The sequence below is a fragment of the Magnolia sinica genome, chromosome 12, assembly GCF_029962835.1.
Source record: "Magnolia sinica isolate HGM2019 chromosome 12, MsV1, whole genome shotgun sequence".
In the NCBI taxonomy this organism is placed as follows: Eukaryota; Viridiplantae; Streptophyta; class Magnoliopsida; order Magnoliales; family Magnoliaceae; genus Magnolia; species Magnolia sinica.
The window spans coordinates 69,712,111-69,736,401 of NC_080584.1; the positions used below are offsets into that span (position 1 = coordinate 69,712,111).

Genomic DNA, 24,291 nt, shown 5'->3' on the forward strand with positions numbered 1-24,291 from the left:
CTCGTGAGCCTTTTACTTCACCTACCAATGCATTGGCTTGATTCGCCCTTTCTTCATTGGAAATCCATTTCGGAACAATGAGGGAATTCAGGATGGGTGGAGGGATAGGAGGGATGGGTCGGCTATGCAAGTTCAGCACATCAGAGTATGTCACTGGCCTGTTTCGGATCTGGATTTTTCGAGTCCCATCTCTCTGCTCATGGGTGTACTTGGGTATTATCTTAGCCTTGGATTGGGGGTTCCGGGCATCTACTTTGGGCCGAGCTGCTTCATGTCTTGGGTTGGAAGAGGTGGTGGTAGGTGGATTCTTGTGCTCTACTCTCTGAATAGCTTGGTGAATCTGCATTCTACGCCTGCCCATAAACCGCTCATGCAGCATATGTTTGGCTGTTAGGGCATCCTCTGGCAATGGAATCGGATGAAGGCAAAGCCCCCACCCCTGCCTAATGCTGCGAACTTCGGGATATAGATGTCTGTAATGGCCCCAAATTGGCTGAATCTCTTGTTCAGGTAATCTTCAGTAATGTGGAAAGGAAGGTTTCCGATTAATAAGCTGCTTTCTTCCTCCCTGCGTTTCTAATTCTGGACTTTCTGCCATTCCCCCTCTTTGGGGTTCTTGTCTCTACTCTGCCATTCTGGACTATCTGCCATTGCCTGTTGGAGATTTCAGATTCGGGCTTCAGACCGATTCTCCATCGAGAAGGAGGGAAGGGTAGCTGAATTATGAAATATCTTATTACTTGGCTAAATTATCAATGCTCTACCTCACGTCCTTCCCTGCGTCAAAAATTGAACCTAGACAATATTAACACTTGTCAATTTGACTCAATACAATATATCATCTCTCATAAGGTTGAAAAGAGAAACTCTTAAATGTAGTGTTATAAGTAGCACTGAATTATGTCCTTCAATTGTATTAAAGTTGGTATCATTTTGCTTGTACCAAGTTTGTTGCTATTAAGAATATGGTTATCCAAATGAATCTCATAACTAGAGTTCATGAGACTACCACCAATGTAAGGTTAACTTTTTTTTGTCAAACAATATATGATCATAATAAATTCTTGTGTTTGTAATTTTTTTTCAAGTGAAAGAAACTAGCAAGAAATTTACCGCCAATTTTTTTTTTTTAATGAAAGAAATTTATCAATGGATTAGGTTGTCGCTACCTTTTTTATAATTGAAATTTACAGATAGTTAAACACCATCTTTAATGGTGAACCGTCAGTAATTTGGAAATTAGGTGAAGGTTATGGACCATAGTTTGTTGTGACAGATAATAAAGTTCATCAAAATAAGACAGCCCTTGCAACGGTTTAGAACCATTGGGAATTGCTATTTGAGATTGTTTTGAACTATCATTTTTCACTTTTTTGATACATTATTTCCTTTCGAGTTTTAGTAAATCATTTTTTCTTTTCTTTTTTTGTTAGAGTTAGTTATGTTTAGCTAATCTCGTAACTAAGGATAAAGAGTGCACTTATAGTTAATTATAATATTTTAATTCATTCTTTGAATTTCATGATGATTATTTAATTAAATTAGATTTGAATATCGATTATTTATTTCCAAATTTGTTGTAGACTTTGGGTATATCAAATGCTTTAAAGTGTAATTGCTTGGCTTATTTAGATAAGAAATCAATCTATAAAATTCCTTAACCTATTAGTTACTCCGAGCACAAAAGATACTTTGAATTCCTTGTGATTGATGTTTGAGTGTTTAATGAGAGAATCATTCAATTGAAATCATACCTTATTGGACATTTTTGATTAATTTAACTATTTAATCTTCTGATTATAACGAATTAAAATTCAATTCTAGTTAAATTTTATGATTAATCAGTGAATTACACATTGCAATTGCTAGAAGTAGATCCTCAGATCCTTAATGCTTTTTAATTATTATTTTTACCCCACCTTAATCCGTTGGAGTTCTAAATCTTAGATTTTATTTAGTTGTCTTACCTAGTTATTACTACTTCGCAACCTTGCACTTGAGGTTGTTAACCCTTAGGTTTGATCAAGTTTTTAGTGTTGTTGCTAGGGAGTGGCGTGAATACAATAGGTTCTAAGTTTAGTTTTCTTTCTTTATGTTTAATTTCTTTTTTTTTTAGGTTAGGATTTTTTTTTTTCCTAAAGTTTACAACCTAGGCTTTTGTTTATTTTAGGGTTTTCAATTTCAGAATTCATTTCTAGGGTGTGTTTTAATTTCCTAACATTACACAACCAAAAAAAATGAGCAAAGGATATGGACTATATAGGTCTATGGCTACGGCTTTAATCTGTGGCTAATTAGCTACGGATTTAATCCGTAGCTAAAACTTGCTAAATCTGTAGCTAAAATATACCTCCCCATAGGACCTTATTAGAGACTGAAGATGCTTAAGGGGCTCCATGGGGCCCATTGCAATATATTTATTTTATCTAATCTTGCCATCAATTTTGAAATATTATTTTAGTGCATGAGCCCAATAATTAGAAAGATCAAAAGTCTAAGTGGACCACACCATGAGAAAGAATGAAAAAATAAATTTATATCGTTAATATGTGATGTGGTCCACCTAAATCTTAAATCTGACTCATTTTTTTGATAAATCCTAAAAATGAGCCGTTAAAATGAATAGACGGAGTGGATAATTAACATACACAACGGTGGGCCCCACAAGTCCTAAAATAAATCACCCCTAAAATCCCATCCACGCACCTCTCTCACGCACCTTTCCCGCGCACCCTATTTCACAAAAGCAAATCTCTCTCTCTCTCTCTCTCTCTCTCTCTCTCTCTCTCTCTCTCTCTCTCTCTCTCTCTCTCTCTCTCGCACTCAGCCCTCACCAGAAAAATGGGCAAAGGCTACGGATTTATGTTTACTCCCCAAGTGCAGGGTTGTGATGTAGTAATAAACTCGGTAAGACCAAGGTCGAATCCCAAGGGACTAAAACCTATACGTTATCTGAAACTAGGTAGAAATAGAACTAGCCTAAGATGAAATCTAAATCAAATATAAATTGATGAATAATGGTGAGATATTAATGTAAAACTTAAGAGAAATCAGAGATAAGAAACTAGGGATTCAGAGGATCCACTTGTAGAGATCAGGGAGATCTTATGCCTGCTTCAAAAATCATGAAAATTAAACCGAACTTCCTCTTATATAAATTTAAAGAGATGAAAGGTATATGAATTAGAATGGATTCTATCACCAAACCATGCCCAGAAGACAAAGCAAACAACAGAATTAAACTAATTACCAACCAATCAATATGCTATGAAGGTTAGGAAGGGTACCGTCATCTGACCATGCCCAGGAGACGATGGTGAACAACAGGGCTTCCTGGCATCATAAACATAAAAAGTAAAGGAACATGCTCAAGCATCGCAGACCCATTGTAATTTTAGTCACAACAGACCATTAAAAACTAAAAACATTCCCTTAATTAAACCAAAATCAACATCAGTTCAATCTAAACAAAAGGCACAAGCAAAGAGCCTCCCATCAAACTACAAGCTTCACCTCCTAGCCCTAGCTAAGAGATTTAGTTGAGCATAGACATGGCAAGGCTTAACATCTTAAAAACAATTAAAATTAAGAAAAGCAGGGACGAAAAGGAACCAGCCGGCCGAACTTTCTCTCTCCTTCTTGCTCTTCTTTCTGTGTGTCTACCCCCTGATGATCCTTGCACATCCCAGCTCTCTCCCTTTTATAGACAAAAGGCTTGGTTTGGGAGCTGCTGTGATAGAGTTAGAAAAGAAGTAGGCTGCGGAAGATTTCTTTATGCAGCAAGGTCGGTGCGTATATACCCCTTACGCAGTAAAAATTTGATCCTCATAATTCCACTCTTTCTTGTAGTTCCTCCTGAAGATCAACGTCTCTTGGGATGTTTTTGAGTGGCCTACACGATGGATGGATTAAATCAACTGTCTGATCATCACCGAGACCACACCACAGCCCGCAAAAGTCGGCTGCGGCCGGGCATAAAATAGGGATTTGCGCTGATTGCGCTGCGACGTTGGTGGGGCCCACTTCTTTGCTATTTTAATAAATCCAACCCATCCATTAGAGTCTACTCGAATTTTCAGTTGGAAATGACTGCTCTTGGATTGTGTTTGATGCGATCCACCTAATTTTCCTCACCGCCGTTCGTCCGACGTTTAAACGATCGAAACTGATCTCAAATTGTATTGTGAAATTTCTCCACCTAGGCCTTAGTGATAGGGGCCAAATGAATCTCATGGACTGTCCAAATCGGACCTTTTATGTATGGTGGTGGCCCACTTATGTTCAACCATAGGTTCGGTTTGAAACAGAGAACGGCAGCTACCGTTTTTGAGTTATAGTCGGGTTTCTTCATCCGGTGCACGTTGAGTGCACCTACACTTTCTATGCATGCAATGCTCATGGCCCACCATCATGATGGTCGTGAAAAATCTGTTCCGTCAATATCTTTTCTCATATCATCTTATGGATAGAGCCTAAGTTTGAAGCATATCCGAATATCAAGTGGGCCTCAGATCAGAAATTCATAGGCTGATCTGACCATTGGACCACTTCCACAGGTGTCCAACTACTGAAATTTGATGTGTACGGCTTATTTAGCGTCTGCAGGCCATATATGAAGTTTCGAGTCAATCAGATGGTAGGAACCCTATGATCTTACATACTGAACGTTTTTCAAGCCTGTTTGAAGTGAGTGGCTAGAATCTCTCTGATCTATGGTGTGTGAATCCTCAATCCTGGTCCCTTGGAGTCTGTCCCTTGCCTTGGTGCATTCTGAGCATCAAATCCCTATTTTTAACACCCTGTTTTGGTCCAAGCTCGCAAATGTACCTTACATCAACAATACGATTAAAGCACGACGTTAAATAGTATCGTGCTCATAATCCAAGCAATAATTGGGGTCTAATATACAATATTTGACCCTCAACACAACCCCCAACCAGCATTTTGCTAGTCCTGAGCAAAATATGTGAAAAATAAGTTGGGACTTGTAGGGAAATTTTATAAACTCGAGTGATTTTTGAAAAACCATACAGATACTAGAATTCTAAGATTCATGAATGTTGGATATTACTTTCTCTTGGATTCAAGCGCACGATAAACTTCATAATCAAGTTCAAATATTAATCCATCAATCAAAGCAATTCAAATCATTGAGTTTCGTGGGTGTATAGTCTAATCTCGACTTATCATCATTAAAATTCACTTCTCTATTTTAGGATATCATTGGTAACCAACAAGAGAATTCATGATAAGCAAGACTTAAACCAAAACTTGCCTCACAGATCATCTTTTCATTCTTCCAGCTTTTGATTTTTCCATTAAAAGTAACGCCAAGAAGGGAAATCAAATCCTCACCTATAGGGAGCAAACCTATGGTGAAGACTGTACACCCAACCCTTTTCACATATCATCCATGGGGAATTAAATCTACACCTATAGGGAGCAAACCTATGGTGAAGATTATTCACCCGACCCTTTCCAAAGGTATCTGTTTTTCCAAAGGTATCTTCAATTGATCATGACGGGCAAATTTTCCAGGTTTCAGGCTAGTTCCTTACATGCTTAGTGATTACCAAGTTAACCCTTTAATATCAAACTGAAACCTTAATGTGAAAGCGAGATGTGACATGTGAAATCATGACTCAATCAATTGTTTACAACTTCTAATTATGGATTAATAATTCAAACTTAACTGTGAAATCTAACAAATAGCTGAATGCATGAGTCATAAATTACCAACATCACTTATCTTGTAATTTTAAATTCAAGATGGCCATCAAAATCACATCGAATTCATAAGAATTTCTATAAAAAAAAATATAATTTTTTTCACAATTTTTGCTCAAGACTAAGAAAACATTGATTAGGAAACCTAATCTCTCACCCCCAACCTAAAATCAGCATTGTCCTCAATGTAAAAGAAATGAGCATGCAATGGACATGAGACAACGAAAGTAAAGTGATGGGAATATAGTACCTGGATAATGAATCAAAAGAGATACTTTCCAAAGATATCTACGTAAGAGCGGGTCAACACAAGAGAAAAACCAATAAGAATAAAATCTTACTTATACCACTTTCGCAGGTGCTCTCGATTGCATTTAGCATATGCAACAAGCCTTTAAACCCCTATGTTGCCCCTAGTGGACGAGTTGTAGTCTCGTGAGGATTTTCAGCAATGTTACCCACAAACATTTGAACTAACTAACTAAAATAAAATAAAATAAAAGGCTGGGTTGCCTCCCAGGAGTGCTAAGTTTACCGTCTTCAGCCAGACAAATAAAACAAACTATCCTAGTCCTATTAAAGCGATGAACCTACCTATACCTCCATCAGACTAGGAGATCAATCCTGGTAAACAGGAGCAGTCAGAGGCATGGACATGTCTTCTAAATCAAATTTCTCAACAAATGGTTTTAATCGATGTTCATTTACTTTAAACTCTTTACCATTATCGGGATCTCTTATCTCAACGGCCCCATGTGGATAAGCAGTAACAACAATGTAAGGGCCGGTCCAATGAGATCGAAGCTTACCCGAAAAGAGATGAAGTTGAGAGTCATATAAAAGGACTTTCTGACCTGGCGTGAATGATTTCCGTAGAATATGTTGATTATGAAACGCCTTAATCCTGTCCTTGTAAATTCTCGAGTTCTCGTACGCATCGTTCTGGATTTCTTCAAGTTCATTTAATTGAAGTTTACGTAGCGAGCCAGCGTTGTCCAGATTGAAATTCAGATTTTTGATCACCCAGTACGCTTTATGTTCCAACTCCACAGGCAAGTGACAATCTTTCCCATAGACAAGTCTAAAGGGAGACGTTCCAATAGAAATTTTAAAAGCAGTACGGTATGCCCATAAGGCATCGGTCAATCAGATTGACCAATCCTTACGATCAGGGTTAACCGTTTTCTCTAGAAAATGTTTGATCTTCCTATTGGAAATCTCAGCTTGTCCACTTATCTATGGATGGTATGGGGTGCTCACCTTATGAGAGATACCGTATTTTTTCATTAAGCTCTCGAATGGTCTATTACAAAAGTGTGAGCCCCTATCACTAATGATAGCTCGAGGCGTCCCGAACCGCGAAAGGATGTTCTCTTTTAAGAATTTAATGACCGTGCGATGGTCATTATTTCGGCATGATATTGCTTCGACCCATTTAGTGACATAATCTACGGCGAGCAAAATATACAAATTTCTAAATGATTGGGGGAATGGTCCCATGAAATCGATGCCCCAGCAGTCAAATGCTTCTATGATAAGGATGGGATTCAAAGGCATCATATTTCGACGGGACAATGCTTCCAATTTTTGACAACGCTCACAAGCCTTGTAAAACTCATGAGTGTCCCTAAACATAGTGGGCCAATAAAAGCCACATAGTAAAATCTTGGCGGTGGTCTTTTTAACAGAAAAGTGACCACCACAGGCCTGTAAATGACAGAAGGAGATGACACTCTGATACTCGTCATCTGGCACGCATCTCCTTAAAATTTGGTCTGGGCAATATTTGAATAAATATGGATCGTCCCAGAAAAAGTTACGCACCTTGGTAAAGAATTTCTTCTTATCTTGTGCAGTCCAATGCATCGGTATGGAACCTGTGGCAAGATAATTGACAATATCAGCGAACCAAGGTGAATGGGAGACTCTGAACAGTTGTTCATCAGGGAACATCTCATTAATATGGGTCGCCTCAAGGGAATCAGAGGTATTAAGGCGAAACAGATGACCGGCCATTACGTTCTCTACTCCCTTCTTATCTTTAATTTTCAAATCAAATTCTTAGAGTAGAAGGATCCATCATATCAAACGGCGCTTAGAATCATTCTTAGAAAGAAGATACTTAAGTGCCGCATGATCTGTGTAGATAATGATCTTGGATCCGATCAGGTAGGACCTAAATTTATCCAAAGCGAACACTACGGCTAAGAGTTCCTTTTCAATAGTCGAGTAGTTTACTTAGGCAGAATTTAAAGTTCTACTTGCGTATTGAATGACGTAGGGCCTCTTATCTTTTCTTTAGCCTAGAACCGCTCCAAGAGCATAATCAGAAGCGTCGCACATAAGCTCAAAAGGAAGGCTCCAATCGGGTGGCTGCATGATAGGTGCAGTGGTTAACATGCCCTTAAGCTTGGTGAAAGCTTCCTAGCATTGCTCAGTCCACTCGTATGGTGCATCCTTTTACAGAAGATTGCATAAGGGATGAGAGAAGAGACTAAAATCCTTTATGAATCGTCTGTAAAACCTTACGTGTCCTAAGAAGGATCGCACATCTCTGATGTTCTTGGGTGGAGGTAGGTTAGAGATAAGATCGATTTTTGCCTTATCTACCTCGATTCCCTTAGACGAGATGATATGCCCAAGGACAATTCCCTTATGAACCATGAAATGGCACTTCTCCCAATTAAGTACCAAATTCTTTTCTTCACATCTTCTTAGCACACATTTAAGCCTCTCTAAGCATTTGCTGAAAGATGAACCGAAAACAGAGAAATCGTCCATGAAGACCTCGAGATATTTCCCCACCATATCAGAAAAGATACTCATCATACATCGCTGAAAGGTGGCAGGGGTATTACATAACCCGAATGGCATCCTTTTGTAGGCAAAGGTGCCATAGGGACATGTAAATGTAGTCTTTTCTTAGTCCTCAAGGGCGATTTCAATCTGATTGTATCCCGAATACCCGTCAAGGAAGCAATAGTAGGAATGACCAACTAGCCTTTCCAAGATTTGATCGATGAAGGGCAAAGGAAAGTGGTCCTTCCTTGTGACGGTATTCAGCTTCCTGTAGTCAATGCACATTCTCCACCCAGTAGTAACTCTGGTCGGCACGAGTTCATTATTGGCATTGGCTACGATGGTGATCCCGGACTTCTTAGGAACCATCTGAGTTGGACTCACCCATTGACTATCGGATATGGGGTATATGATACCCATATCCAATAGTTTAAGAACCTCAGCCTTAACCACTTCATTCATGTTTGGATTTAGTATATGTTGTGATTGCTAAGCGGTTTTTGCATTATCCTCAAGATATATGCGGTGAGTACAAATTGATGGATCGATTCCCTTAAGGTCCGCTATCGTCCATCCAAGAGCTCCCTTATGCTCAAGGAGAGTACCTATGAGCATACTCTCATGCTCTTTCTCCAAGTGGGCAAAGATCACCACCGAGTATGTCTCATCTTGACCTAAATATACATATTTCAAATCAGAAGGCAAAGGTTTTAGGTCAAGCTTCGGTGGCTTGAGGTTAGACGGTAGAGGCACTACATCGGTTTGGGGCAACTCTTCAAATTGTGGCCTCCACCGGTTAACTTCAAGTACCGGCGCAGTATCAAGCATGGCACACGTCTCCCTAATAATGTCATCATCAAAATCATGGGAGTGGGCTAGGCACGTCTCTAGAGGATCAGAGGATAAGGCAAGAGGCGTTCTATCTTTCACGAAAGAATCAATCATGTTAATGTCGTGGAAATCGTCATCATCCTCTGAATTGCTGCCGTTATTAAAAAAGATGTTTGACTCCAATGTCAAATTTCTGAAAGACATAATCTTGACACCATTCCTGCAATTGATAATCGCATTTGAAGTAGCCGGGAATGGGCGACCAAGAATGACGGGAATCTGAGTGCTCATGTTATTGATGGGTTCGGTATCGAGGATGATAAAATATATAGGGTAGTAAAATCTATCAACCTGGACCAACACATCCTCAATTATCCCTCTTGGTACACGAACAGTGCGATCAGCAAGTTGTAGTGTGGTTAGGGTGGGTTTTAATTCACTCAATCCTAACTGTTTGTATACTGAGTAAGGAATCAAATTAACACTTGCTCCTAAGTCAAGAAGTGCGTGATTAATTCGATAGTTCCCGATTACACATGATATGGTTGGGCTACCGGGATCTTTGAATTTCTACGGCACGTCTAGCTTCAAGATAGCACTCACTTTCTTAGTCAATAAAATTTTCTTTTGAATACTCTGTCATCTTTTGGTTGTGCATAGGTCTTTCAGGAATTTGGCATATGAAGGTATCTGTTTTACGACATCAAGTAGAGGAATGTTGAGTTTTACTTGTTTCAACACTTCTAGAATATCCTGAGAGTTAGGCAAACATTTTGGTGCAACCAACCATTGGGGGAACGAAGCAACTAGCTTCTCTAGAAGTTCCGGTTCTAATTTTTGTGGGGCATCACTAGATCCATCATTGTTGTCTACTTCCGGGTCCTCAAGCTTTTCAGGCCTAACTGGGATGGTCTTGTCAATGATCCTACCACTCCTAAGAGTGGTGATGGATTTAGCATGTTCCATCTGATTTGAAGAGCTAGGGTCACTTATTTCATATTACGCTTTGGGATTAGGGAGAGGTTGAGCAGGAAGCATCCCCTTTCCTCCACTTGTTAATTGTGACTCTATCCTTTGAATAGACGATGCAAGCGTTCCTACTGTCGTGTGGATATCATGAAGCGCTTGTGCCGAATTCTGATTAAGTAACTCTTGTTCTCGAATATGTTTTTGAACCGAATCCTCTTTAGGTCTCTCTTATTGTTGTTGTGAAGTTTAATTAAAGAAACCTTGAGGGGTAGCAGTTTGTCCATTCTTCCAACTAAAATTTAGATGATTTCTCCAACCAGGATTATACGTATTAGAGGTCGGTCCATTGAAAGGTCTTTGATAGTTATTTATGGCATTGGATTGTTCATTCAACATCTCTCGAAAAGCAGGTATTATAGGACAATTTTCAGTTGTATGAATGTTGCAATCACAGATGCCACAAACACTTTCATTAACCTTATCCTTCTTTCCTTCCATGGCCTCAAATTTTCTTATGAGCGCAGTCACTTTATACTTAAGATCGTCCTCTTCTTTCAAAAGATACAATCCACCTTTCTCCTTAGATTGAGTCAGCTTAGACGTGGTGTTTGACTTTGGGTAATAGTCTCATGATTGTGTTTTTTCAGCAAGACTATCGAGGTAATCCCATACCTCGTCAACATTTTTATTAATGAATTCTCCATTACACATTGTCTCGACCATTAGGCGCATGGAAAAAGTCAGTCCATCGTAGAAAAAATTTGTAATGCGCCACGTTTCAAAGCCGTATTGTGGGTACGAACTGACCAAATCCTTGAACCTTTCCCAACATTAGAAGAATGTTTCATCTTCCTTTTGGGCAAAGTTCATGATTGCTTTTCTAAGGGTAATCGTTTTATGATGTGGGAAAAATTTTCTTTATGAATCCCCTCTGCATGTCATTCCATGTGCTAATGGATTTAGGACGCAGTGAATGTAACCACGTCTTGGCCTTCTCTTTCAAGGAAACTGGGAAGAGTTTCAGCCTAATTGTATTCTCAGATACATTAGGAAAGTATAAGGTGGCTATAATCTCGTCGAACTCTTTCAGATGTAGATATGGTTCTTCAGATTCAAGCCCATGGAACTTAGGAAGGAGTTGGATAAGCCCTAGCTTGATGTCCATATGTCCTGTATTCTCAGGAAAAATCATGCATGAGGGCGTACTCACCCCCGCCGCTTGTAAATAATCTCGTAAAGTATGAGACGGGGGTGCTTGATGCACCTCATTCTCATCATGTGCTTCCTCACCCCTAGGTTAGGGTAGTGCGTGAGGTTGATTTGCAACCATAACCTCAATTAACTCAAGGGAATTCGAGCGGTGTCTAGACCTGCGATGGACAGTCAGCCCCTCAACTAATCCTCCTTCAGTCAAGAGACGTCGAGTGTTATCACAGGCCCACTTGGGCATGAAACACTCGTAGCCCTTGATTTAAATTCTAAACTTAGTCCTAAGAAAGGAATTAAGAATCTAAAAAAAAAGAGAGAGGGTTGGAGAGAAGTTACCAAATTGGAGTCCCTAAGTTAAAAAACCTGCAAAACAAACAAAACAAGTTACTTTCTAAAAATAGAAAGTCTAAGATTATAAAATTCCTAATTTAGAAGTAAACTAATTTCTAAAGAAAAAGAAGAAATTCTTAGAAAACAAATTAGGAAAGTCTTAAACTAGAAAGTAAGTTAATAAGAGGATATGAAAAATAGGAAGTAAAAATTAGAAAGACCTTACTAAATTAGAAGTTTCTATCTTAAAAGCCTATAAAACAGTAAGGTTAGTCTCAAAATAGAAAGTCTACAAATAGGAAAATTCTAGAAATAAAATAGGAAACAAGGTTAGGATTCTAAAAGAATTAGAATTAGAAACTTGCTAAAAAGGGAAACAAATCCTAATCTAGAAATAGAAAGGAAGAATTTAAGAAGAAATTACAAATTTAGAAACTATCTCAGAAACCTACAAAATATGAAAACAAGTTAGTTTTTAGAAATCAACAGAAAATAATCTAACCTAAAATTAGAGAAATCTTAATCTTAAACTAATCCTAAAACTAGTTAATTTTGGAAAACGTAACCGTCAGTCCCTGGCAATGGCGCCAAAAACTTGTTCACTCCCCAAGTGCAGGGTTGTGATGTAGTAATAAACTCAGTAAGACCGAGGTCGAATCCCAAGGGACTGAAACCTATACGTTATCTGAAATTAGGTAGAAATAGAACTAGCCTAAGATGAAATTTAAATCAAATATAAATTAATGAAAAATAGTGAGAGATTAATGTAAAACTTAAAAGAAATCAGAGATAAGAAACTAGGGATTCAAAGGATCCACTTGTATAGATCAAGGAGATCTTATGCCTGCTTTAAAAATCATGGAAATTAAACTGAACTTCCTCTGATATAATTTTAAAGAGATAAAAGGTATATGAATTAGAATGGATTCTATCACCAAACCATGCCCAGAAGACAAAGCAAATAACAGAATTAAACTAATTACCAACCAATCAACATGCTATGAAGGTTAGGAAGGGTACCGTCATCTGACCATGCCCAGGAGACAATGATGAACAACAGGGCTTCCTGACATCATAAACATAAAAAGTAAAGAAACATGCTCAAGCTATCACAGACCCATTGTAATTTTAGTCACAACAGACCATTAAAAACTAAAAATATTCCCTTAATTAAACCAAAATCAACATCAGTTCAATCTAAACAAAAAGCACAAGCAAAGAGTCTCCCATCACACTACAAGCTTCACCTCTTAGCCCTAGCTAAGAGGTTTAGCCGAGCATAGACATGGCAAGGCTTAACATCTTAAAAATAATTAAAATTAAGAAAAGCAGGGACGAAAAGGAACCAGCCGGCCGAACTTTCTCTCTCCTTCTTGCTCCTCTTTCTGTGTGTCTACCCCCTGATGATCCTTGCACGTCCCAGCTCTCTCCCTTTTATAGACAAAAGGCTTGGTTTGGGAGCTGCTGTGATAGAGTTAAAAAAGAAGTAGGTTGCAGAAGATTTCTTTACGCAGCAAGGTCGGTGCGTATATACCCCTTACGCAGTAAAAATCTGATCCTCATAATTCCACTCTTCCTTGTAGAACCTCCAGAAGATCAACGTCCCTTGGGACGTTTTTGAGTGGCCTACACGATAGATGGATCAGATCAACTGTTTGATCATCACCAAGACCACATCACAGCCCGTAAAAGTCGGCTGCGTCCAGGCACAAAATAGGGATTTGCGTTGATTGTGCTGCGACGTTGGTGGGGCCCACTTCTTTGCTATTTTAATAAATCCAACCCATCCATTAGAGTCTACTCAAATTTTCAGTTGGAAATGACTGCTCTTGGATTGCGTTTGATGCGATCCACCTGATTTTTCTCACCGTCGTTCATTCGACGTTTAAACGATCGAAACTGATCTCAAATTGTATTGTGAAATTTCTCCACCTAGGCCTTGGTGATAGGGGCCAAATGAATCTCATGGACAGTTCGGATCGGACCTTTTATGTATGGTGGTGGCCCACTGACATTTAACCGCAGGTTCAGTTTGAAACAGAGAACGGCAGCTGTCATTTTTGAGTTGTAGTCGAGTTTCTTCATCCGGTGCACATTGGGTGCACCTACACTTTCTACGCATGCAATGCTCATGGCCCACCATCATGATGGTCGTGAAAAATCTGTTTCGTCCATATCTTTTCTCATATCATCTTATGGATAGAGCCTGAGTTTGAAACATATCCGAATATCAGGTGGGCCTTAGATCAGAAATTCATGAGCTGATCTGAGCATTGGACCACTTCCACGGGTGTCCAACTACTGAAATTTGACGTGTACGGCTTATTTAGGGTCTTCAGGCTATATATGAAGTTTTGAGTCAATCAGATGGTAGGAACCCTGTGATCTTACATTCTGAACGTTTTTCAAGCCTGTTTAAAGTGAGTGGCTGGAATCTCTCTGATTTATGGTGTGTGAATCCTCAATCCTGGTCCCTTCGAATCCGTCCCTTGCCTTGGTGCATTCTAAGCATCAAATTCCTGTTTTTAACACCCTGTTTCGGTCCAAGCTCGCAAATGTACCTTGCATCAACAATACGATTAAAGCACGACGTTAAATAGTATCGTGCTTGTAAATCCAGGCAATAATTGGGGTCTAATATGCAATATTTGACCCTTAACAATTTAATCCGTAGCCATAGCTTAAAATAGCTACGGATCTAATCCGTAGCAAATATTTTTGTAGCCTAAAGTAGCTACAGCTACGGATATTATTGGTAGCTAAAAGTAGTGTTTGAATATACCGAACTTTATAACAGCTACGGTTGTCAGATTACCAGCTACGATTAATATCTGTAGATATTGCCTACATTAAATATATATATATATATATATATATATATATATAATCATTCATTCATTCAATTACCACCTGCATAATCATTCATTCATTCAATTACCACCTGCATAATTATTCATTCATTCAATAATGAATCAATTACAATCCTTTGTTCAATCAAAAGAAAGTGAGCATAGAGACTGTCTTGGTAACCATGGAATCCACACCGATAGTAGACTGAGAGTCTGTTGTGTTCTTGAAGGTCATGTCTCATATTATGATGCCTTGGCTAGTGACTCCTACACTAGGTAATGACATTGATTAAATGATTAGGATATGAAATGATATTGATTTAATGGTTAGGATTAACTAATGACTAATGATATACTTGTTGGTTTTGTTGTCTGCATAGTAAACTTTTCAAATTAATCAAGTTTTGAGACATCTAAAAAGGAAAGGTACTAGAGGCTTCCGTACTTCTCTCCAATACACATGCACACCATTACTTTGGAGACAGCTTTCAGATAGTATTAATCTCTTGATAAGCAATTGCATAAGTGAAATTAAAAATAAAATCTTCATCTCTTTTTTGTAAGGTAAAAAAAAAATCAGAAATTTATATTCTCCAGAGCTCGCTACTATTTATATTGACCAATGAATGTCTATATTAGAATCAAGTACTTGTACCTCTGTTTTCTTGATAACCTCAGGGAACAAAAGTAGATGCAACACTTGCAGCCAAACAATGGAAGGTCAGTCTCCTAGTTAGTTTCCATTAAAGAAGAATTTATGAAAACCAACTCCTCAGACAATCCTCATAGTTCATTTCTTCATTTTCTACAATTTTCTCTAGGATAATTTTAAGTATTGGTGGAGATCCTCTTTGCAAATCAAATGTATCGAACACACATATCTTATGCATACTGTTTACTGTTTAATAGACATAATGCATTGAGTTGCTCTTGCATTTAACAAAATAATTTGAAGTACAACCAGGTAGACCTAGCAACACGATGATAGGTAATATACAAAAAAATTTCATTGAACAAGCTATTGAAGTTTAGAGTTAAGATCTTTAGAGTTATAAGGTAAGAACTAAGTTGCATGATCATTCTAACCAGGTGCTGCTCCTGCTTCGAATTGCATTTCCAAAGTCACGCTCCCACTTCTGAGCTATATGCATGCTAACATTAATAGATGCCTCCCACTCCCGCACCCGAATCATTTGCGGCTTCACTTCACATTTTATGCAATTATCAATAGGTTTTTCATGTATTGCAAGACACATGAATTGCCTATTCATTAGCCAAAGAGATACCCTCTAGAGTGTTTCTTTGTATTGTACAAGCTCTGCAACTTTCTATAGTTGGTACTTGCACTCTCTCACTTTAACTCTGAAGCAATCATTCATCGAGGAAAAAAAGGCAGAAAAGAAGGTTGTACAAGTAGACCCCATATGAACAAATGCCCTCATGGTAAGTGCCTCATAAAACCCATCCGCCAATATTTCAAGCCCCAAATAAACCAAGCAAAAGTATAAGATGGGGAATAGCAACTGCATTTGAAAAGAAAATCTAACATATAAGGTGCACCAGTGCCCATTATAGTCTTACCTCATAGAATTCCAAAAAGGTTAGCATGACATTGAAGTCCACACCATCAGTCAAGACTTGATGTAAGGCATGTGGTGTTAACCATGTAATCTTTTGGCCTTCAACCTCAGCCTGCACAATTGAACAATATGAGCATAGTAAATAGTAAAAAAGGAAGCATAGGAAAGGCTAACCCATTCCTTCATAAATGCTTGATTGCTTTAACAATAGGTGGCTAAATAGTCAAGCCAATCTTCTCAGATCAGGTCATAATCCAACTGATTCAGCACCTAGGGTCGCATGGTATTCAATTTAATTCGAGTCGAATACAATTCTAGCAATACCTGGCACTTTGCATATTTGCACACGTTTAATAAAAATAGAGCCATTCACTACATGTATGGCTGTGTGATCGGCATTTCACATATTTGCATACATTTAATTGAAACGGGGCCATTCTTTACACATGTGGCCATGTGCTCAGATTGAACGGTGACACTATCCACCTACCTGCAAGCATACATGCCAACAAGTTATCTCTACAGACCTTGACGAATTGGATTTACTTACACAACATGGTAATCTCCACAGACCTTTCGCATGATTGCTACTATTTCTTTGATGCAACAATCCATGTTTCTGGTGCTTTAATGGAGTAAGAAATCTCCATACAAGTTATAAACTTTCAAAGCAAATCAGGTTTTAGAATGTCTTGTACTAAATCTTTTCATTCGAGGAAATGTATGATATTCATGGTTTTCTTGTCCTTGCAGTGAATGGGAAATACCATTCATTTGTTAGTGTTTTGCATCTAGAAAGACGGATACCATCTTTATTTCATTTCCATCCCAACCCAATTGAAAAATCATCAAAAGATGAAAACCCCAATTTTGATAGAGGAATCCTATTGGATAGGTTAATTAGATGCCATACAAATGGTGGGGTGGGCCTTTTGCCACACAGATACTACATAGATGTTACAAAAATGTTTTAGGAATGCTCATTTTATCTATGAATGCTTAGTTTTTGAATCTTCCTTGAAAATGGTAAAACTTACAAGCATGGAGGACAAACTGCTACATTGCTGCCTAACTGGAGAGCTCAGACTAAGGTTGATTACTCAGCATGCAAAGTTGCAGGAAGAAAATTTTCAAGCCAAAAATTCATACGCATGTTAGATACTACACTGGTGATTGGATACATGTTGCCAAAAGAAAATTTATTGGTAAAAGAAGCAAAAAATCCAAGTGGCATGGACCATAGCTGTATGTTTAGTATAAATAGACTAGTAGAGGCAGGTGCAGAACTTACATCTAGGAGGAAAAACCATTCTCAGGTTAGAAAAATCTTGCTATATGAAAGTGCATGCTACACATACTCCCCTAGTGACTTTTGACCTTGAGCTTGAACCTTGTTTAACATCTCTAATATTTGAATTTTCAGAACTCCCATGCTGCAAATATAATAAGCTACCTGAAGACTGGTGGTCAAACTGTAAAAGACAGATCCGCAATTAACTCAACAGTCAATATTTCTAAAAACACAAATAACAAAAGCATGTACACATCAGATTGATAGAAATATTGCTAATAGTTTTCAGTTTTATGATTGATTTGAAATGGGATTAGTCAGCAATTATTCATGGAATGCCTAAGGCTAATTAGTAGATCAACATGTGGCGGCACATCAAATGTGGACCACTGATCAAGTATTTATAACCATCCATTTTCTTCATAGATGTGGCGCATTGATGAGCACATCCGCCTAATGATGAACAACTGAAATCATGCCATGAATCCACTATAAAATGCTTCTGATGAGAACTTCCAATTCTAAGAGGGAAAACATCGTGTCCATGAGTCCATCACAGAAATAGTTGTTTACCCAGATACAAAAGCCTCACATATTAGAGCCTTATACAAAATCAGGTTTGTTCGGTGGGTGCCATGGTATTACAATTGCTGGCCTACATTTCAAAAGATCACACAGTTCACATAATCCAGGCATGAACAATAGGTAAAAAGCGACTAGTATAAAAATCCAACTACTAGTGTTCCATTCTCCAATCAGCTTTTATGGACATGTTTAACATGAAAAAATGTCAAGAGGGCCCAAAGATCATTAGGATCTGATCATACCATCAAGAGATCAAGATCAATGATCTAGAAGAAAAGCTGGATAGATTGCAGTAAAAATAAATAAATAAATAAATCTTCAATTGAATAATCCTAACCTCTAATAAATGCATACGAAAGTGAATGTTTTATACTTGATCTTACTAAAAATGGTCAAGTCATTGATTTAGACCCTCCATCATGTGGTTTTCGCACCTTTAACTAATTGTTCTTCACTCTTTAAAAAATCAATTTGGTCCAATGCTCGTATAACAAGACTTGGAGAATCCTTGGTGGGTACTGCAGTGAAATGCTATCCTCTTTTAGTGACCATTTTTTGGGTATTACAATGACCAGTGGACATTTAAAAATTTTCATGCCCATCATTATCTAAACATCATAATTGGGCATTTTAGATATTAGAATACCTGTCAATTGAATTCCCAATGCAAATGATTAAGGGCACATTCTAACTAGAGTTGAGATTGGATTATAGGCCTTTTTTTAGTTGTACCTATTAAAAATTTGGTTATGGACTAGCCTCACAAAAAAAAAAAAGGTTATGGATTGGGTGGAATGTGGTCAACTGTAAGAGGTTCTAATCGGCTGTAAAAGATGCATGCAAAGGAGGTCAACAAGATTTAACATGTGATCATATATCTTATCACAGTAGGTTCAAATTGGGGGCACAAACACGAAGCATAGTAATTTGCTAATAGAAAATGGGAATGAATGGTGGGAAGAAAAAAAAAAAATCAAATTCAAGATAAAAACTAAAACTATGCAATGGTGACGTTTAAGCCTAGAGCTTGATGGATGACTTGGGAGTATACCTCATACTCATAAGCCATGGTTTTATGGCATATATGTTCCACAAAAAGAAGGTTGTCATGGTTCATCCACTTGGATACCTTCTTTAGAAATTAGTCATAGTTCTTCATATGCTGCGAAAACAAATAAGGTTTAAGTATTCCTGGTTCAATCCCCATGATTCAAACAATAAGCTTTGATTTTAAGATGAGAGAAGATCATTTACATCTGGTAATATAATCTCAACATTTGATGGCTGAAGGTTCCTAAGGAATGAATGTGAAAAGTTAGCTAATATAACTTCTTCAATAGGATTCTCTAATTGTATTTAACATGCTTAGAGATTTTTCCTCTCCATTGTTATGATCATTATGGAAACATCATTAGAATTACAAAAATTTGGTTGCCTCCTCTTCTATAGACTGAAGGTTTCAAATTCAATTTGAGAAAAAGTGGAACTTGCTGAATTGTCTCACTGTATGAGGTTTGAGAAATCTATAGTAACATTAAGAACAAGTCAAGCGACCATACACAGTCGGGTGATGTCAATGGTAATGACAACAATAATGTTGCCATTTGTATGTATGCATGAACCAGTATGTACCTCAAAAAGTCCAATGATGATTTGGAATTTGTCTTGAATCCATTGCATGTAAACAACTTGATATCAGTCCCAAAGAGATAGTGGCCGACCATTGTCTGTGCTCATGTTCATACTGAAGCAACCATTTCAGTGGAAACTTTGATGCAGTACATGTTACTGCATGGAGGCAAAATCTGATGACACCAAGAGATGCTAAATGAAATTAGTACAAAGAATTCATTAGTTTTAAAACTAGGTAGAGAAATAAATTCACAAGCGAAAGAGAAACTACATATATACGGTATGATGGAGATTCTAAGACTGTTTTCCACAATTAAAAATATATGTGCCAGAGAATGTAATGGCTGGTTTAAACTCAGTATCAATTTATATGAAAAAAGAAAATTAAAGAAACTATCTGATTGACTCCCTTCCAATCTCTGATTCTTTTATAAAGTTGGTGAGCTTACCACTGACCTGACTGAGCTACTGAATAAAAAAATCTAGAGTACGGGCAAAGGTTTTGAATATTGAATGACAAGAGTATCATTTTCAATAAAAGTCCAAGAATCATTTGGACAACCAACTAAAAAAAACAAAAAAAAAAAAAAAAAAAACCTTTTATGATTATGATTTGAGGTATTTATATATATGACAAACTAAATTTAAATACCCTTACAGTCATTCAAAAAAATTCTAAGACTTCTGTTTCTTAAACTTCAATAGCCTCATGTATATATAACCATATTTGTTTCTCTGTGTTTAAGCTAAAGTCACCAACTGCATCAGATGGGCTAATAATAATTTTGTGTTTTGAACATGGATCAGGGAATTTTCTTGCTGGTTTTAGGTGGCAGATCCTCAGGGAAAATGAAAATAAAAATTGCAATGTCATAAGAGGATCAAAATAGGTGGTGACATTAAGAAAGATGAAAGAAATAGACCATTTTATGTTACTAGTGAATCAATTGAGAAGAATAAGCCATAGCACTTCATGATTCTAGCTTCAAGCTTCAAGCCCTTCAAGTCGTTGTTGTGTGTGTGGAGCTGGTTGCAGAACTAACGCCTGCTAGTAAGAAATAGATTGATCAAACATTGGTTGCTAAAAATGTTGATCAGATGGACAATGAGGACACCTCAGAAATCTACTCAATATGAAAATCAAACCCTTCAATCAGTGGCCTACAAACAAAACAGTCCAAAGATCAAAGGTCTGGGATCTCCCAATCATGTTGGGGACCATCAGATCAATGACCTGGACCACTGAACCATGGCCCCACTCACAAAATCCTGCAAGTCAACAAACCAAACATTCGCTCAAGTGCAAGATCCTGTAATACCTCCACTATCAATTGCATCAGGCTTGCCACAGCCCATTGATTTCTTAAGAAGATTAGAGAGCTGAGAGGTTAATTAAATCTACCCATCCCTTCTAGCACATTGATAAAAACATCAGATTTGTTCTTCCCACAATATGGTTATTCAAACAACTCCTTACTATATGGGAGGAAAGGGGAATCCAAACACCTTAGGAATTGCATAGACTTTTGCCCAAGGATCTGCCACCTAAGCAACCTTTGAAGATCCAAACCTACAAGCATCTAATCGACCCCTAAGGGATCATTTGGCAACATGTAAAGAATTTATTTCCAGGAAACAAATCACATTAGATCAAGATTCCACATTAGATTTTGGTAGCTGAAAATCACGAATCCTTAATTTCCCCAAATTCCTTCAATATGAAAGTACCCAATATCCTCCAATTCCTAAAATCCCCAATTCCCCCATTTCCAAAATCCACAACTCCCCAATTCCTAAGATCCACAAACCCCAAATCCTCCATGGGCGAAACAGAAATTAATAAACAGAGAGAGAGAGAGAGAGTACCAAAGTAAGAAGGAGTTGCTGGTCGAGCTTCGGAAGATTCTGTTAGCATGATATTCTTTCTTCACTGTATGAAGAGACCATCTCCTTTTCAGCTTGTTGTAGCATGAGATGGAGAGAGAGAGAGAGAGAGAGCTCTCCATCTCCTTTTCAGATTTCTGTAGCATGAGAGAGAGGGGGGGTAGAGAAAGGGAAGAGCCCGTGAGAATGAAAATGAAAATAAAACCTCGCAGGCTCTTTTTGGGCGCAGACTGGGTATTACACCCACCGCACGGAGCTAGAGACGAGCTCTCCTACCAAGAACTCTGTGGGGCCCATAGTGATGTATGTGGTGTATCCACACTGTCCATTAATTTTGACAAGTAATTTTAGAACATGATCCCAAAAATGAGTCATATTTAAGGCCTAAATGGACCACACCATTACTAATAAATTTTTAATGGTAGGTGCTTAATATCCACTGTTTCCTATAGTGTGGTCCATTTGAGCCTTGATTTGCCTCCTTTTTTAGGCTCATGTCAAATGAGCTATTAAAATGAATGGACGGCTTAGATAAAACATATACATTGTGTTGGGCCCATAGAGCCCCTTACGGGACCTCCCACCTCTAAATATGACCCGTAGAGTGAGTCACTTTTAGCTACGGATTAAAGCCATAGTAATTTAGCTACGGTTTATTTCCGTAGCCAAAAGGCCAGATAGTCCGTAGCCTTTGCTCATTTTTTTGATAGTGCTCTCGATCTCTCGCGCTCCCTCACCCTCTCTATCTCTCAACCCCATTTCCCTCTCTGTCTCTCTCGCTAGGGTTTTCAAAACCCCCTTTCGCTGCAAGAAGGAGAAGAAGAAGGAGAAGGAGAAGAAGAACGGCTAGTCTCTCTCTCTCTCTCTCTCTCTCTCTCTCTCTCTCTCTCTCTCTCTCTCTCCGAGAAGGATCAAAAATCCCAATGAAGTTTTAATTGATTGCAGCTGCCGATGGCCACTAATGATGTGGGGTACAGGACTCCACATTGTTATTTCCGTTGTCATTTTTTTCTTTAAGAAGCCTTGCCACTGATGAAATCACATAAAAGCACATCGTGTTTGTGGCGTTTATTCCCAGAAAAATGGCAAAAGAAATAATGTTGTGTAGCCCTAGGCCCCACATTTTTACTGGCCGTCAGATGCTGAAATGGATTAAAATATGGTTTCGATCTTTTCTATACAAATGGGCCGTTAGTTACTATAGATTTGTTGTCTCTCGTTCTGAGTTAAATTTTCTACTTTTCATCTTTCTTTCTACGGACATTGTATCGTCCTTGGGTACCATGTATTAGAGGATCTATCCGATACGCTACAGAGGAGAACTGCTCGAATACATGCGCATAACTAATAAACATATGGGTTTTATGCAGCTCAGCCCAAACTGTTCAGTTTGTGGGTCCTGTGGATGGAGCATAACACTGAAATCAGATTGGTTGGATAGTCCAAATGCCCAGTTGATGCGCATTCATTCATTGGGTTTAGACTATAACCTATTATCTCATCTTGACTGTTTATTCGATTCTCAACAATCAGGCAGTTAGATCAAGGCACATGGGTCATCTGCCGGATAGCGTTGTGCATGCGTTCAGTTCATTGTATTCTGCTGATGTATCAGGTCATTCCTCTATGGATAATGTTGGAACTCTTGTGAGAGTTTCCCTCTTGTGAGATTAATTTTGGTGCTCTTGAGTGGAAACTCCCATCAAAGGTATAGTGTGTTAGGATGTACAACAGGGTCTATTTCTGATATTTCTTTCTTTTCAATTTTAAAGAGATGGGAATGCCCCTCCAGAGGAATTTCTGTGTTTTGATTAATGGAAGGACAGTTTCTTTGTACTGTTTGTGGGACCTATGACAATCACGTATACTTGGTGGCATAATGCCTTTCATAAACAGAGGGGTTTGGTGGACCACTCCACCTTTTTCTTTTTAAAAAAATAAAAAATATTTGATTTGGCTTTCATTAAGTTAGTGTTTTTCTGTGAGGAATTGTGTAATGTGGCATCAGTGCTGTTGAAATAGATGAAATGGGCATCTGGTACTCTATAATTGAACATGTGTAGTGTGTGCATGTTTTTGAACTAATTTGGCACTCTATAGTTTAACATAGTTATAATCTGCATGTTCTTTCTAGTTACACTAGATGTTAGTTGATTTGTTTTTTTTTTTCTTTTTTAATATTGAATGAATTTTGTACTCTATATTTGAACTTATTTATAGTCTTAGGCTCCATTTGGTCATCACATTAGTATTTATGAAAACATTTATTTTTTTTTTTAAATGGAATGGAGCCTAAGCCCTTTTTTAACTCCGCCAATGCAACTCCTTGCACTGCCGGTCCCAAGCCTAGGCAAAGGAGGAGGGAGAAGGGCTTTAGAATGAGAACGTTAACTATGGAGGAGATCCTGAAAGTGCAGTGAGTATCTCTGATTTTTATGGTTTTACTTATACATTCCTGTATTGATTACTCAAGCATGATGGTTATGCGCATTCTTTCAAGTAGATGTTGCATGTGGGAGGATTGGAGCTGCATATTTCAGATTCAAGGATCTGGTACGTCTCTTGGCAATAGTTATCATTGTTGTTACAGTTATTCATTATGTGA

At 38.0% G+C, this 24,291-nt stretch overlaps 1 non-coding gene across 1 annotated transcript; it reads left to right on the forward strand.

Annotated features, from left to right (window-relative positions):
• The first annotated feature begins 11,107 nt into the window (after positions 1 to 11,107).
• Positions 11,108 to 11,214, forward strand: LOC131222168 (small nucleolar RNA R71). The gene has a single exon (XR_009159875.1). It is a non-coding gene; the product is annotated as a small nucleolar RNA R71 (small nucleolar RNA).
• The last annotated feature ends 13,077 nt before the right edge of the window (positions 11,215 to 24,291 follow it).